Genomic DNA, 17,513 nt, shown 5'->3' on the forward strand with positions numbered 1-17,513 from the left:
ATTTTCACTTTTCTCTAATTCCTTTTCACCTTTCTTGAATTCCTTTTGACAAGTTGGAAGCATACCTGGGTGGGGTCTTACTATAAAGTATACTATTCCCTCTATTCTATTTAGCATCAAGATATATATACTTCTTGGTGCACCTTTTCTCCTCAAACTGTTTGTTTGGATTTTTCCAAGCTCAGCTTAATCTTTTTCATTATAGATCTGCATAAATATCACCACTACCAAGCAACACTGTCAACATTAGAATGTCTGAATATCTCCTATGTCAAAGATGTTAATCCATAGCTCTCTGGGTAGGTCTTGTGGACATGGGCACAAAGTAGCCACATTCTTGACCAAAAGATCTCAAGGATGATGTATAGGTCACATGCTAGTAGTCTCAGAAACCTCTTGAACTGGGTCCCCATAGTTCAAATCACCCCCATCATCACTGTCCTACATGGTCCAACTAGTATGGCCCATTAAGCTCCACTAAAAGTGTTCAACTGTTTTTTAATTCTAAAGTCTCAAAGCCCACATTTCTCCAAACAGCATGGTCTGGCCTATCACAATAATACCCCAGTCCCTGGTACCAACTTCTGTCTTAGTTAGGGTTTCTATTGCTGAGAAGAGACACTATGACCATGGCTTAAATTTCAGAGGCTCAGTCCATTATCGTCATGGCAGGAAACATGGTGACACACAAGCAGACATGGTGCTGATGAAGACAAGAGTTCAATATCTGAATTGGAAGGACAGAGAGAGAGAGAGAGAGAGAGAGAGAGAGAGAGAGAGAGAGAGAGAGGGAGGGAGGGAGGGAGGGGGAGGGGGAGGGGGAGGGAGAGAGATCCTGGCTTGAGCATTTGACACTTCAAAGCCTATCCCCAGTATCATGCTACTTCCATAAAGGCCACATGTACTACAATAAGGTCACATTTCTTAATAGAACCATTTCTATGAATTTATTAGGGCCATTTTCATTCACACCACCACAGTAATCCCCAGAGACCTTCTACCTGGAAGCAGGAGCTTAGACTAACAGTTACAGGGAAAGTTTTAAATAGTATTACAATTCAGGAACAACCAACTTTAAAGACAGATCTTTGTCAGCTCCTCACCCTTCAGGGAGAAGGACCCAAAGCAGGTTGTAAGTTTCATTTGTGTCTTTTTGGGGAAGGTTGTGCTATCTTACATTTGGAAAAACCCTACAATATACTATGTTCTATGTATATATGGGACATATAACTCTGAAACAACGAAACTTATAGATCCCAGTAAAAATCTCTTCCTGATGCTTCAGGTTTTTCAGGTGCTTCCAGCTCCTCTGCCATGCTAATGCCTCAAAGAACTGTTCAGTACTTAACCTGACTCTGGACTGCTGGCTCTGCCTTGACCCCCAAACCCCTTAACTATGTCTTAGCACCTGCCATTTGCAACATTCCCACAAGTCATTGTTGACGTCTGTTCCTGGTCCCAGCCCAAATTAACCGTAGGTGATATACAAAATCAAAGCCTTTAAGTCATGTCAAAAGTATCAGATAACCTAGTTTTTTCCTATTTCAGATAATTATGTGACCATTACTAAGAACCTGACTATTGCAGACATGTAGGTCTACCACTGTTCCTTCCTTTCCCCGTCTGATGTCTGCTGGGCTTATATCTATGGTAACACAATGCCTGTCAGTCTCCTGCAATGTCTTGATTAGAACATCAGGTGGACATCCTTACAGAAGTAGTCTTGTAAAACAGAAGGGACCTAGCTAGAGCTTCTTGTCATGAAGTAAGGTGGGTTATATGTAACTCTTGGAAAAACCTGTTCTATGTTAGCCAAACAGGTATAATTAAAGAGATCCTAGATGTGGTAAGATATTAAAACCAAATACTTAGACCAACAGAGAGAATTAATTGGTGTCAATTCCTGTTTTACTAATTTTCCTGGTAAACCACACTAATTTCACCTATTAAAGGCCCCTTGATCCTTCTGTTAGTGTCACTCATAGTCATCTTTCTGTGAGGATGTATTTGTAATACAGCTTCCAGTGCATTCCAAGTTTTGTTTCCTGACAGAGAGAAAATGCTAAAATACTTGCCCTCCAGTAACGTTATCAGCCCATATAGCATCTAGATGGAAGTTTCCTATCAAGGATTTGACAGGGACACATAGTTTAAGAGGAAATGAGAAACAAAACAAGGCTGACTCCATCTTGTCCCTGGAAGCCATTTTAAGACTCTAGTTCTTAGGTTTTATTTATTATAAAACTTAAGTTTCTGTTTCTCAGAATTGGGCTGTGCCCCACTCCTGGGAACACAGAACGGTCTATAACAAACGTTCCAGGAAGATTTCCTTAACTGCTTGGTTTTGCTTCTGTAACCACATTAGCTTGTAAAATTTCCCACCTTGTGGTTTTATCCCATAAAAGAAGCTTGAAAATTGGTTCAGGACTGTTCTCTTGAGCTCCATCTTAGGAGAGACTGCCGCTGGACTGCCTTTGCTGTGTAGAGAATAAAGCTTGCTTCAATTTGGCCTTATTTTGAGGTCAGGGGTCTTTTCTCTCATTTGGTGGAATTAACAATAAGGGAAGATAATGTGGGAGTGAGCATAATCACAATATAATGTATGCACATATAAAATTGCAAATCCAAATATAGAGGTATCTTGGCTTTTCCTCCCATTTCTTAAAAAGCTATGCATTAAATACCTACTAGAGTCTCACAAAACTGAGATTCTAGTATCAGAAACAGACAAGCACATGGGTACAGGTGTAATTACAAACTAGGACAAATGTCCAGAGAGAAATGTTAGGTGTATTAACAGTCTAGAGCAGTGGGTTAATTTATATTGAGGAGGGACCACATACAAGTCAATGTTCCCCTGTTTACAGCAAAAGCTATGTTAGTTTAAGCAGAAAGGGATCCACAGTCAAGCATTGAATGGCTTTCACAGTGAGCCCCGAGACAACCAAGGCAGAATACCTAGACCTCAAATCCGAATCACAGAATTCTGCAGTTTTTGTCCTCAGGATAGCATTCGCTCTACTAAATTGGTACAGAACCTACTAGGTTCTGAATTCAAGTTCCCTACAGGAGCCTCGATTTGTTCGATTTAAAGGATGTTCAGAACCTCCACAGCACTGCCTATGGCAGACACCACACAGAGCTTCTAGTCCTAAATTCCTGAAACCACACTAAAGAGGCTAGAAGTATTAAAAAAACAACCCTCAGTTTTGCCACTGTTGGGAAGAAAGGCCTTTCCTAGCCAGCTGCTTAAACTCAAGAGAGGATCTTTACAAGGGCAATGAAATGTGGGAAGCCCCAAGTAGAGAGATCTGTAGATTTAAGCTAGGAAGAGGGATTTGGCTATGTCTCTGTTTCAGACCAGTCTAGGGTGTCGGTGGAACGTAGAGATAAGGTGTGGAGAGCGTCATGGAAACCAACCGAGCCCAGCTGGAGCAGCAATCACAGGCAATATCCCCAATGTAATCCTTTTCTTAAGTAATAGTGGAGTTTATAGGGGGGTCAAGCAGAGTTACTGTTAATAAGGCTGTGTAACTATACAGGGGACTTAGCTGTTTTATTTTACCTAACACCCTCTGTGGTCAGAAGGCTTCTAATTTCAATATGATTGACACAGGCACAGAGAATGGAAAGAAAACAGTGGGATGCTTGCCTTGCATATATGAGCCTATGAGTTCACCCTGGGAGGAGGAAGAGGAGGGCGGGGGGAGAGAGCTAGAGTAGAGGTAATTATGGATAAAAGGCTACAGCTCACATAGAGATCAGTGAGATTCTGAAGAAATTTGACAATATGCATTAACATTTTTAAAAATAATTCTGGCTGCTCTGGAGAATGGATTGTGGGGAGCTGCTGAGAGGGCCCTCTGCTCATTGAGGAGAGATCCTGTCAAGCTAGCTAATGCTACTAATCACCCCTGGGAAACTCAACAGGACCCAGAGAAATGAGAAGGAATCAGTGTATGTGCTAAAGTATGCAAGGATCGCTCCTCCATCATTTTTTACTTTGTTAATTAATTTTTTTATTTTCTATTTTTTTATTATTCATTTTATTTTTTCTTTTTTTTTAAATAAGGTTTGTTTACTTCATGTATGTGAGTACACTGTAGCTGTTTTCAGACACACCAGAAGATCCCATTACAGATGGCTTTGAGTCACCATGTGGTTGCTGGGAATTGAACTCAGGACGTTTAGAAGAGCAGTCAGTGCTCTTAACCACTGAGCTATCTCTCCAGCCCCTTATTTTTTATTTTTAATTTAAGGAAAAACATGTAAAGACTTGGCTCAGTTTACAGTGTGGATCATTTGTCATCAGGTGTTATGATCTCTGATTCTCTAGGTCATGATTATTGTCTACATTTTTATGTGCACTACACACTAGACTTTGCTGCTTTATTTTACCTAACACCCTTTGAGCTCAGAAGGCTTTAAATTTCATTATAATTGAAAGAAGCACAGAAAATGGAAAAAGTGAAGGTACTGAGGCACTTTCCTAGCATACAGTTCACCCTGGAGAAGGAAGAGGGAGGGAGGGAGGGAGGAAGAGAGAGAGAGAGAGAGAGAGAGAGAGAGAGAGAGAGAGACAGAGAGAGACAGAGAGAGAGACAGAGAGATAGAGACAGAGAGAGAGACAGAGAGATAGAGACAGAGAGAGAGACAGAGAGACAGAGAGACAGAGACAGAGAGAAACAGAGAGAGAGAGACAGAGAGAGACAGAGAGAGACAGAGAGAGACAGAGAGAGACAGAGAGATAGAGACAGAGAGGGAGACAGAGAGACAGAGAGATAGAGACAGAGAGAGAGACAGAGAGACAGAGAGACAGAGAGACAGAGAGACAGAGACAGAGAGAAACAGAGACAGAGCCACACAGAGACTCACAGAGAAACAGCCAGAGCTCAGCAGTAGTGGTAACTGGATAAAAGGTTAGTTCACATAGAGATCAGTGAAACACTGAAAGAATTTGATAAAAACAAATAATGAAAACATAAAGTGCCAGAATTTCTCTGAAGGACATTAAAATAGCATTTAAACAAACACATTTCACACTCCAGTGTGTGATATTTCCATTCAAGCCTGAGTCTTTGTAGCCTATGTAAGAAAATATCCCATGATGCTCCTATGTGGAGAAGCGGTATAAATCTCTTGGTATAGGCTAGGACATGGGGAGTGTGATGCCATGCCACGAGGTGCCATATCTGTTGTAAGGAGTGGGGGGCATTGACAATGGAATTCACAAAAGAGAAGCAGAGAAATGCAAAGAGGGTGATGGGATGGAAAGAGGGTAAAAATAGTCCAACAGTTTCCAAATTCCTCTCCTCTGCTTCCTCTCAGCTAATTCTTTTCTTATAATCCTACATCTGGCTGCTTCTCTCACCATTCTCCTAAAGTTATTTTCGAAGTTCCCTGGTGGCCTCTGAATTTCTAAATAGAAATTCTTTTTCCACCATTATTTTCTGTCTGCTCTACTTAGAAATAAAGTTTGGGGGGGGGGAGATCTCTTTTATGCTCAACTTAAGGCTTTCAACCATACTAATTATGAAAGAAAACAATAACTTAAAAAATAAGTAATCAAATATAGTAAAAAACAAAAACTCCAAATTTATACATCAGGCTACAAAATTGAGCCTATTAAATGCAGATGTGAGATTATCCTTCTCTTTCGAGAACTCACTCACAAACAGGAAAGAATGCAAATACCTCTGAGTGCAAATATCTGTGCTTCTTGCCTTTCTAAAATTTTAAACCAGTATTTATGCCATACATTGCTGTGATGTCTATGCTGTACTCAATAGCTTCACTAAAATGTTTCAGAACAAAGAAAAGGAAATCTTGTGAGGTCTTTGACTAAAAACATCAAGACCTTTCAACAGGTGAAGGTGTTTGCTGCCAATCCTACTCAACTGAGTTTGATTTCCAAGACCCAGGAGTGAAAGAAAGAAAACAGATTCCTACAAATTGTCCTCTGACTCTCACTCACATGCATGCTATAATACTTGGATTCCTATAGTACACACCCACAGACTAAACACATGTAATAAAAGTTAATTATCAAAATACAGCTGGCAAAGCACACCTAAATGAAAGAATCTACCCTCCTCATTTGTGAGTATGCTTGTGTGACTTTTTCTTGCTTTTACCTACAGGAGTTGGCTGTTAGTACATTTCATATCTTGGTAAACATTTTAAATGCTCCTTTTAGGGAACTTGAACTATACATTTCAACTGAGTGTGCATTATAGGACATTTTGAGTTTTACAGTGTACATCACCCTGCAAAGGGTTTCTGCTGCCAGCAGTCCTTCAGTTACTAGAGAATCATCCTTCCAAAGTGTAGACCTTCCAAAGTTTAGAGCAGTCATTTCTGCTTCTGGTTTCAAAATGTTTCCTATCACTTTGGCCTTTTTTTTTTTTCTGCCATGGTGTGCATAGTTTTTAATTTGCATATTACATGGGACAGTTAGCCTGCAAACTGTTATACAAATCACAATCACATTTTGCAGGTTCATAAGACTACCTTCAAACACACATATTCTATTACTTGGTCAAAATTTGAATCTTTTCCTGTAATGTTGTACCATCTGCCTTCCCTCCTCTTCTTCTTTTGTTTCTGTCTTCTTTCTTTCTTCCAGCATGCTTAGAACTGTAGGAGGAATATCTCTTCTATGAATATACCGTATCAGTATGGACTTAGACTTTGTTTTTTCAGTACTGGTGACTAAACTTGGAGCTTAGAGAATACGTAGGCAAGCACTCTTCAGATGAGCTACATCATCAGTGTGATATATGCTTTTCTTCTAACATTTTTGAGATTTATTTTCTTATATTTATAATATATTGACATTAAAATATACTAAATATATTTTTCTTATATTTAATCTACTGAGAACTTAGTTTGGGTTTTTATTCCCAGTTATTTATTTACCATCCTTTTGCATAAGGAATCACCTCAATTTTAGATGAAATGATTTGTAAATTCATCTCTTTATTTGCTTTTCTCATCTGAATTCTTTGAATTCACTTGTATGAGTCTTGTTGAAATTTAAAATCTTTGTAATAACTAGAAAGTTTCTATTGGCACTTCTGTTGCAATTTAATATGTTTACCAAGTAGTTTAAAGTGAATGCACATTATTAAATATTTAGTATTTCATGCTGGAGATCAGCTCAGCAGTAGATTGCTGGCTTCACATGGGCAAGACTTTATGTTTCATTCCTAGTACAAAGAGGAGACAGATGACAGACAGACAGACAGACAGAAAATTTAAACATTAAGAAAAGTTAGTTCTAAGAGTCAATCCACTTACAACTATTTTTCTCATATCCATTGTTTCAGAGTTTTCAAGTTACTTCTGTGTGTGTGTGTGTGTGTGTGTGTGTGTGCATATGTGTGTGTATTATTTATTATTATTAAGCTAATTTAATTTTTAATATCTTAAGCTATATATGTCCATCAATTTATATGTTATAATTATTATCTATAAAGAAAAGATGCATCATACATATTCTGTTATTGTCAACCTCTGTATATTCTTATTTTTCTATGTTTACATGAATTTTCCACACAGAGGATTACACAGTATCTATGAAACATGAGGATTCTAACTCTTCCTATTAAATACAGGGGTGCTGCCCTTCACTCGCTTACCTGCTTGCAGTGACTAGCATGACAAGTGTGCTCTGCATTTTGATGAGACTCTTGCTGTAAACAATTCTCAACATAATAAATACAGGAAGATCTTCCAGGTTATATTAATGAATGTTCTGAAAAATGTCTCAGTATTTTTTACTTTTCCATCAAATCAAATCAGACAAGTTTCTGCACATAATGCCTCAGTGCTTATACTATGTTAGAATGTTTTACAATTTTAATGGCTTGTTATTAAGACTGTACATTTCTTTCCAGTAGGGACAAATGTACTTTTCCCTACTACTGCCACTATAACACCATTGTTATCGAGATTATCTGGTTTTAAATTTTGAGTTTTCTTTTAATTGATGTATTCTCATATGTTAGGAACTAAAAAAGGGGCCCTGGGGAAGAGGGGAAAGGGGAAGACCCACACCCCGCCAGAGTTCCACATCTGCCCTGGTCAGTCGGGCATGGGAGAGCTCCCATACACTTTCCACTCAGTCCCAGCTGGGCATTTAAGCCTCTGACCCACTCTTCAGGGAGGGGGGGTGGACAAGGGGCAGCCCAACCTGGGAGCCCCAGAGCTACTTTGCTAAAGCCACTGGGATTATGGTAGAAAGGGATGAGGGAAGAGGTTCCCAACACCGATGAGAGTGAGCACAGTGGATCTTGAGCAGAGAATCTATAGTTTTAGAGCTTTATTATAGAAAGGCAGGGAGAAAGAGAGAAGGGAGAGAGAGAGAGAGAGAGAGAGAGAGAGAGAGAGAGAGAGAGAGAGAGAGAGAGAAGGGAGGGAGGGAGGGAGGAAAGGAGAGGAGAGGAGAGGAGAGGAGAGGAGAGGAGAGGAGAGGAGAGGAGAGGAGAGGAGAGGAGAGGAGAGGAGAGGAGAGGAGAGGAGAGGAGAGGAGAGGAGAGGAGAGGAGAGGAGAGGAGAGGAGAAAGAGAGAGGAGAGGTGGTGAGAGTGAGGGGTAAGAGGTAAGACAGTGAGAAGTTAGAGAGTGAGGTGGGGGCCTAACAGCCCCTTTTATGGTCTTTATCTGTTGCTAGGTAACTAGGGAGGAGTTTAGCCTGAAGGTCAGAAGCTTGGGCCATTGTCTACATGACTTCTAGCCATGCTTCTCTTGTGGGGGCTGTGGGGAGTAGTAACTTAGGCAGGGGCCAGAGTTCCAGTACCATGTCATGTAGGTGAATTATCATCCTTTGGGGTTCAGATCTCAGCTCGACTGGAGACCAGCTTGTCTGTGCATAGCCCAATTCCCCACACTCTTCTTTCCATGTTATTAAATATATACACATAATACAAGTACATGTTCATGTATATAGTTATTTAGTTATTTCATTTAGTATGGTCTCCAGTTGTATCTAACTTCCCCCAAAAGCAGAATTTCATTCCTTTTTTATGGCTGAATAAAACCCCATTGTATATGTATAGCATGTTCTTTTTGTCCAGTTAGCTTTTGAAGGATATCTAGGCTGATTGTGTAATTTGGGTATTGTGATTAGTACTACAGTAAACATTACTGTACAGATGTCTTTTGGTATAGTGACTTAAAGGCCTTTGTGTACTTTTTAAGTAGCATAGACGGGCACAATGATAGATTTAAACTTGAGGGAGTCCACACTGGTTTCCAAACTGGAAGAACTAATTTATATTCTCCCCAGCAGTGTGTAGAGTTTCTCCTCCTCTTTCTCCAGACATTCACCAGCATGTGTTGCTATTTGTTTTCTTTATGATAGTTATTTTAACTGTAAGAAAATAAAATCTTGGTAGTGTTTTTTATTTGAATTTCTTTAGATATATTTTAAACACAAAATTTCTTCAGTTTATCTGACTGGTTCCTGGAATTGCCTTCTTAGATAAACAGATAAGGTTTTTTTTTAGGTTAACACATATATCTGTATATATATATGTGTGTGTAGGCCACAATCAATACAATTTTATTTTTCTGTTTTATTACAATGTTAGATTAGATAATGATTCTAAATGCTATCAAATGCTTTTTAAGAAGTACATTGGGACAATCATGACTAATCTGTTCCTATTGCTCTATCAGACTAGGTAATTTATAAGCAGCAGACATGTATTGGTCACCACTCTGGAAAAGAGGAAGTCCAAGGACAAATTCCAGCAGACAACATCTGAAAAATGTCTGCCCTTTGCTTCAGTTATGTTTCCTTTTTTGATATGTCCTTTCAGTGTGAGGAAGAGGCAAGAAACTGGGCATTTTCCTTTACAAAAGCAATAACCCCATTCAGAGTTTTTTAAAGGCCCTTCTCTTAATATGACTACATATGAGGTAGTTGCCAGCAGATAAATTTTCCAACATGCAGTGAAGAACTGCCATCCTTCATTATAACAAATGACATTATAACACAGCAGTGGATTGCACAGCAATTACAAATTAGCAATGCTGGCATGATTCTTTGTTCATGACTGGTTTGTAAGAGTTTTCAGGCAATTTTGAATTCTAGGTGCTAACATCATATTTAGGGGTACTTATGCCCATGTATATAAGTGGCACTTAACTGAAATATTATTTCTTTTCATTTGTTTTTCAGGATCTCTGGGCTTTATTTAAAATCTTGCAAATGCTTCTTTTCTTTTTCTTCTCAGGCTGTTTAAGTCACCAAGAAATTATCCAGAAGTTTGAAGTTGTAGAGCAACTGGAGAACATATACTAAAGGAACGTTGTTTTATGTCTCCTCTTTCCCCTTATATTTCCTAATTTATATTTCCCTAGAAATTTGTGTGTTTATTGTTTATTATCTGGTGTACAGCTTTTCTTATTTGTTATATGGTATAAAATTGATTTCACTGTTTTATGTCTTCTCTAGTGTTTTCTTACTTATATTTTAACTCATGATTTATATACTAATTGATCTTTTCAACAAACTGCTTTTTGATTGATGAGTTGACGGTTTCTTAAGCCTTTTCAGGTACAGTTTTATTGCTCATATATCTTTATTGTATTTACTTTGTTTGTAAGGTTACTTTTTTCTCTTTTCTCAGTTGACTGACACACTTAATTCTATTGAGTAATAAACATTTTGAGGCTGTTGAGTATCTCTTTAGAGTTTCTACGGGCCAATTATTTTAGAAACATTTACTTTCTTCCATATTGCAGTTTTAAAATTTTTTGAACTGAGAATTATTCATAACATTTGATAAAATTTTTATGCTTATCTTTTCCTTTGATCTTATTTACAGGTTCTGGTTTAATTCTAGTTGTTACTGCACTGTGGTGAAATGTGGCTTTACTATTTTCACGTGTTAGAATTAGTTACATTTTCTTTCATATCTACTATGTAATTTATGTTTTTAATTATCTTTGCAAATAAGGCATGTTTTCTTCTGAAAGGGTGTAGGTTTGAATAAGTATTAAGCATTAGACATAATTTAGTCCTTGTACTCAATTCTCTTTCTTGTATTTTGTCAGTTAAAAATTAGAATCAGTAACTACAACTTTATTTACTGAAGGATGGTTCTTCATTTCACCTGATAGTTTATAATGGTATATTGTATACTATGTATATGTATATGTCACTTAGCAGATTTTGTGCCTTTTGTACATTAAAATTCTAAGCATGAATAAAATTCTTCAAATAAAAATGAGAAGTTTTCCAAATATTTGTCCAAATATACAGCAATTCTGGTCAATTCTAGACACAAAATTTCCAATCTGTCTACTTGTCTCTTCATCCACTAACACCATTCCCATCTGCACACTCTTCCTTTCCTTAGTTTGTCTTTGATTCTCTACTTGATTTTAACATATAATTAAAAATGAGTTATAGAGGAAACTATTAAATCCCCTTAATTTAAATCCCCTTGCTTTCCTGTTTAAAACCTCCCAAGAGTTTTCTATCCCAGCCCACCTTGGAATAAGGCATACTTTAAGTGTGCTTACAAAACATGTAGATTTGGCTTGTGGCTTTCCCTCACTGTGCTGTTACAGACATTCCTTTCACAGTCCTCTACTTTTTATTTCTCTGCAGCACTCAATATGTCATTTTATTCTTGGCACATTTGCTCAGGGTTTCTTAATATGGATTATAACAATAAAACTGTAATTTCCTCTAGGATACTATTCTTATTTTAAGTTAAAATTTGTCCAATTTTAGCGTCAGGACTTCTGCCTCTCTACATGGTAGAAAATAGGAATGGAACATTTTTTTTTTTTACACAGATGATGGCAACAAGAGGATTACCACTACTTTTAAATTAACTCTAGCTGATAACTGCTGCTGTGATTATACTCACCCAGGTACTCCAACCAACAACAGCATCAAAACCTCTTCCTTTCTGATTACTACTCTATTCTGGACCCAAAAATTCCTCAAGATTTTGAGAGGAAATAAAATCCAAGTAAGAAAATCAATGACCTATATAATATAAGTTATTATCAAGGACTTGAAAGAGGAATCAATGGTTAAGAGGACATGTGTTCAGTTCTTAGCAGATAGCAGTTCACAAACTTCTGAATCTCCAGTTTCAGGGGCTCAACTTTTCTGGCCCCTACAGGTTCAGCATGTGTGTAGTGAATATAAATTCTGGATATGTGTATATATACCTCTACAATATTTCTCTAAGATAAGTTCATAACTACAAGTTTTATATATTTACTTATATATACATATATATACATACATAAATATATACAATACATGATTATATGTTAATATGTTACAAGTTGCCTGTTATAAATGTTATATGTTTTCCTATGTGTTATATGTTTTATGTTATATGTAATACCATATGTATGCTATATGTTAAAAATATATAAATATGTGGAATATATAATTATAAATATATAGTATATGCTATTTATTATATATAATATGATACATATATAATTACAATATATAATATTTAAAGTTATGAACTTATCTTACAGAAATATTGTAGAGGTTTTAGTGTCCCAGATATCAATGTGTGGCTGTATCACTGATATTGAAAGATGTAGACAGACACTGTTGACAGTAACTTTAGGAGACACCCACTGAGGGACCGCTACTCAAATAGATCCATGACTATGTATTCATAGAAAAGAATCTCATGTCAAAATAAATCAAAGCCGTGCTGGCCTAGTAAGTAGAAATGAAGAAAATATGGAGACAAATAAAGAGAGGCAGAGTGACAATGGGAATGAGTTTAAGAAAAAGACAATAGTATACACCCAAGACATGGTGTGAATGTTTCATAAGAGTCTCTCAATATCAACACATATGATCATGTGACTTTTGAGGGAACCTTGCTCAAGGAATGGAACTTACAGTCAGGTTCAATGATAAAGCAAACATAAAATTAAGTAAACATATCTGAGTGGTTTAGATATTTTTCATTGTTTTATTATATTTGTCCATGTATATTCCCACACGTGCATGTCATGGCATATGTATGGAAGTCAGAGAACAGCTTGAGGCATTCTGTTCCCTCCTTCTATCATGTAGGGCTTGGAGACAAGCTTAGGCCACCATGCTTGATGGCAAGATCCTATTGAAGCCACTCACCAGCCCTGGTTACTTTCCTTATCCGCAGAAATTTTCCTGCTATAAATCAACTGTAAGATGCTTCCATGAGGAGGACTGATCTATCAATGAGAGGGAAGTAAAGGTATGGTAAACTGGAAGGTCCTAAGCTAAGTGAAGCACCCTAGTTTAAGGATGGACATTCTAACTATATGTTATGTGTGTGTTTATTCACTAAAATGCATAGAGTTTAGAACAGGGTAAGCATTTGTAGTAACTTAAATTGGGTGTGTGCTCTAAGTTCATTATAATAAACGTATTTTGTAATTTCTATTAAAATCAAATATGTGTGTTTGGGGAGAACAACCAAATTTGTTTGTGAGTTTTAACATCCTTTCTTGATACGCTTCTTTAAAGAATCTGGTGTTATCTTTGTAGGACTCATAATTTTGTCATTGCATTGAAGTTCTTGTTTGTCAGCAAGCAGAAACCACATATTAGACTCTGTGGGAAGGGAATGCTTCTTTTTCTCCCCTTAATTTTCTCTGAGTCACTAGCTGGTGATAGAACTTTTAAAAGGTGGAAGTTGGTAAGGTCCTTGGAGGTATGCACATGAAAGCATATGGGCTTCTGGCCCCCTCCCCCTATTCTTTGCTTCCCAGTTGACACAAAATAAGTAGACCTCTGCTGCCACTAGTTTCAAAGAATCAAAGTAAAAAAAAGTATAGACTGAGACATTGACACTCGGAGCCAACACATCCTTTACTCTCATTAAGCTGGTTTTCCAAAGCATTTTGCCATAATGGCAGAAAGTAAAATAGCACAGAGGGAGGTAGCGGACTATTCCTCCATATGTTAGACAACAGTGAGGGCAAAATTAGTTTATTTTTCTGTTGCAATAACAAAATGCCTAATCTTGGGTACTATATAAAGTACATATATAGTTTACAGTTTTGTAGACTGAAAGTTCAAGATCAAGGCATTCATCCAGTCAGGTGAAGATACTTAGAATAAAACATCTTCACATGGATGGGGACATGAGCCGAAGAGATCATACGGGACGTTAGGAGACCAGAGAGCAGGAAGAGACCAGTCATTCTTTTTTTTTTTTTTTTTTTCAGTTTCTTTCTTTCTTTTTTTTTTTTTAATAGTTTTCATTATTACGTATTTTCCTCAATTACATTTAGAATGCTATCCCAAAAGTCCCCCATACCCTCCCCCCACACCTTCCCTACCCACCCATTCCCATTTTTTGGCCCTGGCATTCCCCTGTACTGGGGCATATAAAGTTTGTGTGTCCAATGGGCCTCTCTTTCCAGTGATGGCCGACTAGGCCATCTTTTGATACATATACAGCTAGAGTCAAGAGCTCCGGGGTACTGGTTAGTTCATAATGTTGTTGCACCTACAGGGTTTCAGATCTCTTTAGCGCCTTGGATACTTTCTCTAGAACTTCATTTAGTCAACACCTCATTTCCAAGGAAAATGCCTCTAAAGAATGTCTCTAAAAATGCCTCCACCAACAGCCCACGTCTTAGAAGCTTCATTATTTCCCCATAAGTCACACCAAGAACCAACATGAACATTTGGGGAATGTGCAGTACTCATCGGCGACTTTCTTATTTGTTACTTTGTTTGTTCTACACTGCTTTTATTTTCTGTACTGGGTAATGGTACTTCTGTTATGTCAATAAATTACTGTTCTATGTACATTTGACTGAGCTTATTTAAGAAAAAGCTAAGACATATATATTACTCTTTTCTTAGTTCTTTGGGTTAACTGCTGCTGTCAAGGGAAACTAACTCTTGTACTATGATCATACATTTATAAACAATACATGTTAGATAAGTGGTTTGGTAACCATTGTGTAAAAAAAAACAAACAAAAAACAAAAAAAAAAAAAACAGGAAGGAAAGAAGGAAGGAAAGGGAGAGAGAAAGCATGCAAGTATGTCAAGAGTGACTTCACAAAAATAAGGAAGGTGGGTACAAAAGTGGTGTCAGAGTGGGAGGGGTCAATTTTCTGTTCTTGAGATGACAACATTAACATTGTGCTTTTTCTCTAGGGTTGCAAATCCTAGCCTGTATTCCAGCTCTGGAACTAGTTTCAGTGAGAAATGAAACAAGTAGAACACAGTGAGAGAATTGGCAAATGTTTGTCAACATTTACAACAGAGAAAGGGGAGTGGAGTGCAGCAGACAGGCAAAGGACCTGAGAGACTGCAGTGAGCCTCTTACTGAGTTTCCGGGGAGAACTCCAGTGTCTGAGGTATGGGGTTTTCCACTGTCACTCATGTTTCTGCATTATCCATTTTCCATGCACTGCATCCTTTCCAATTTATTGAAACGTCCCTTGATTATTAAAATAGCACATCAGTACAATGACAATTTCAGCTAGATAGCCTTATCAGAACAAGCCTTGAGTAGTGTGCAATATAAATCCCCTGTAATGAAGGGAACACTAAATAATTTTAATAGAAAATGTCTTTTCATGATAGAAAATTTATGCTCAGTGATTAGCCCAGGAGTCTGACTCCTAAATTAAAAAGCACTGCATGCTCTGTCTCATTTGGAGACTAGATCGCTTCCATGATAGGAACTCTCCTTTAGCAGCAAAGAGTTACAGCCAAAGTCTGATGGCCACAAATCAGTGCCCGAGTTGTCAGCCCCTTGTTCTTTTATTCCTTGGTTACTGTTAGTCCCTATGGTATGGTCATGCCATGTGCTAAGAGTAATTCAAATTTCATACAGCATTTCTATCTTCAAGACCATCACTTTGGAAGTTTTATTAATAGTAGTTTAATAATAGATTTAATTTGGTTAAAATTTTATTTTTAGTCGTCTATTTATCATCACAGGAATCTACAGAGATATAGTAATTATAATTTTAAGACAAAATATAAATTTTTAGAGAAGGAGAAACTAACTTGCATTTCAAAATCGATTACCTCATTTTGTGGCTATACCTGAGTTTAAATAGAAGTATTGTGGTGTTTTTAACTTTCTTTATCTCATTTTTTTCTTTTATTGAAAATAGATTCTATATTATTTCCTTGCTCTACTCCTTAAAGTTCCTCCCCACATCTGCTTTCTTACAGATACATTTATTTTCTGACTCTTATTAGAAAAGTAGTGGATCCTATAAGATAACAACCAAACACGGCCAAACAAAGTATAAGATAAATCAAAAACAATCACAATGAGGTTGGACAAAACAACCCAACAGAAGGAAAAGAGTCCCAGGAGCAGGCATAAGAATCAGAGACCTACTCATGAGCCCCATAAAAATACTAAGTTGTGTCCTTCTTACCAGTTGGAACATCTTCTGGATATATGCCCAGGAGAGGTATTGTGGGATCCTCTGGTAGTACCATTATGTTCATAGCAGCCTTATTTATAATAGCCAGAACCTGGAAATAACCCAGATGTCCCTCAACAGAGGAATGGGTACAGAAAATGTGGTACATTTACACAATGGAGTACTACTCAGCTATTAAAAACAATGAATTTATGAAATTTCTAGGCAAATGGATGGACCTGGAGGGCATCATCCTGAGTGAGGTAACCCAATCACAAAAGAACTCACATGATATGTACTCACTGATAAGTGGATATTAGCCCAGAAACTTAGGATACCCAAGATATAAGATACAATTTGCAAAGTGTGGACACTTTGCTCCTTCTTAGAATTGGGAACAAAACACCCATGGAAGGAATTACAGAGACAAAGTTTGGAGCTGAGACGAAAGGATGTACCATCTTAGAGACTGCCATACCCGGGGATCCATCCCATAATCAGCCTCTAAACATTGACACCATTGCATACACCAGCAAAATTTTGCTGAAAGGACCCTGATATAGCTATCTCTTGTGAGGCTATGCCCGGGCCTAGCAAACACAGAAGTGGATGCTCACAGTCATCTATTGGATGGAACACAGGGCCCCCAGTGGAGGAGATAGTGAAAGCAACCAAGGAGCTAAAGGGGTCTGCAACCCTATAGGTGGAACAACAATATGAGCTAACCAGTACCACCGGAGCTCATGTCTCTAGCTGCATATGTAACAGAAGGTGGCTTAGTCGGACATCATTGGGAAGAGAGGCCCCTTGGTCTTGCAAACTTAATATGCCTCAGTACGGGGAACACCAAGGCCAAGAAAGTGGGAGTGGGTGGGTAGGGAAGTGGGGGTTGGGGGGGGGGTCTGGGGGACTTTTGGGATAGCATTTGAAATGTAAATGAAGAAAATACCTAATTTAAAAAAATAAATTATAAAAAAAAGTATTGAAAAAAAATACTAACTTGAACTCTTGTGACATAAACACAGAAGACTTGATACAGATACCTGTAGGTCCTGTGCTTGCTGTTTCTGTCTGTGTGCTCACATAAGCCTTATGTAATTGATTCAGAGGGCTTTGTTAT

The sequence above is a fragment of the Mus musculus genome, chromosome 3 (genome assembly GCF_000001635.26).
Source record: "Mus musculus strain C57BL/6J chromosome 3, GRCm38.p6 C57BL/6J".
Lineage (NCBI taxonomy): Eukaryota > Metazoa > Chordata > Mammalia > Rodentia > Muridae > Mus > Mus musculus.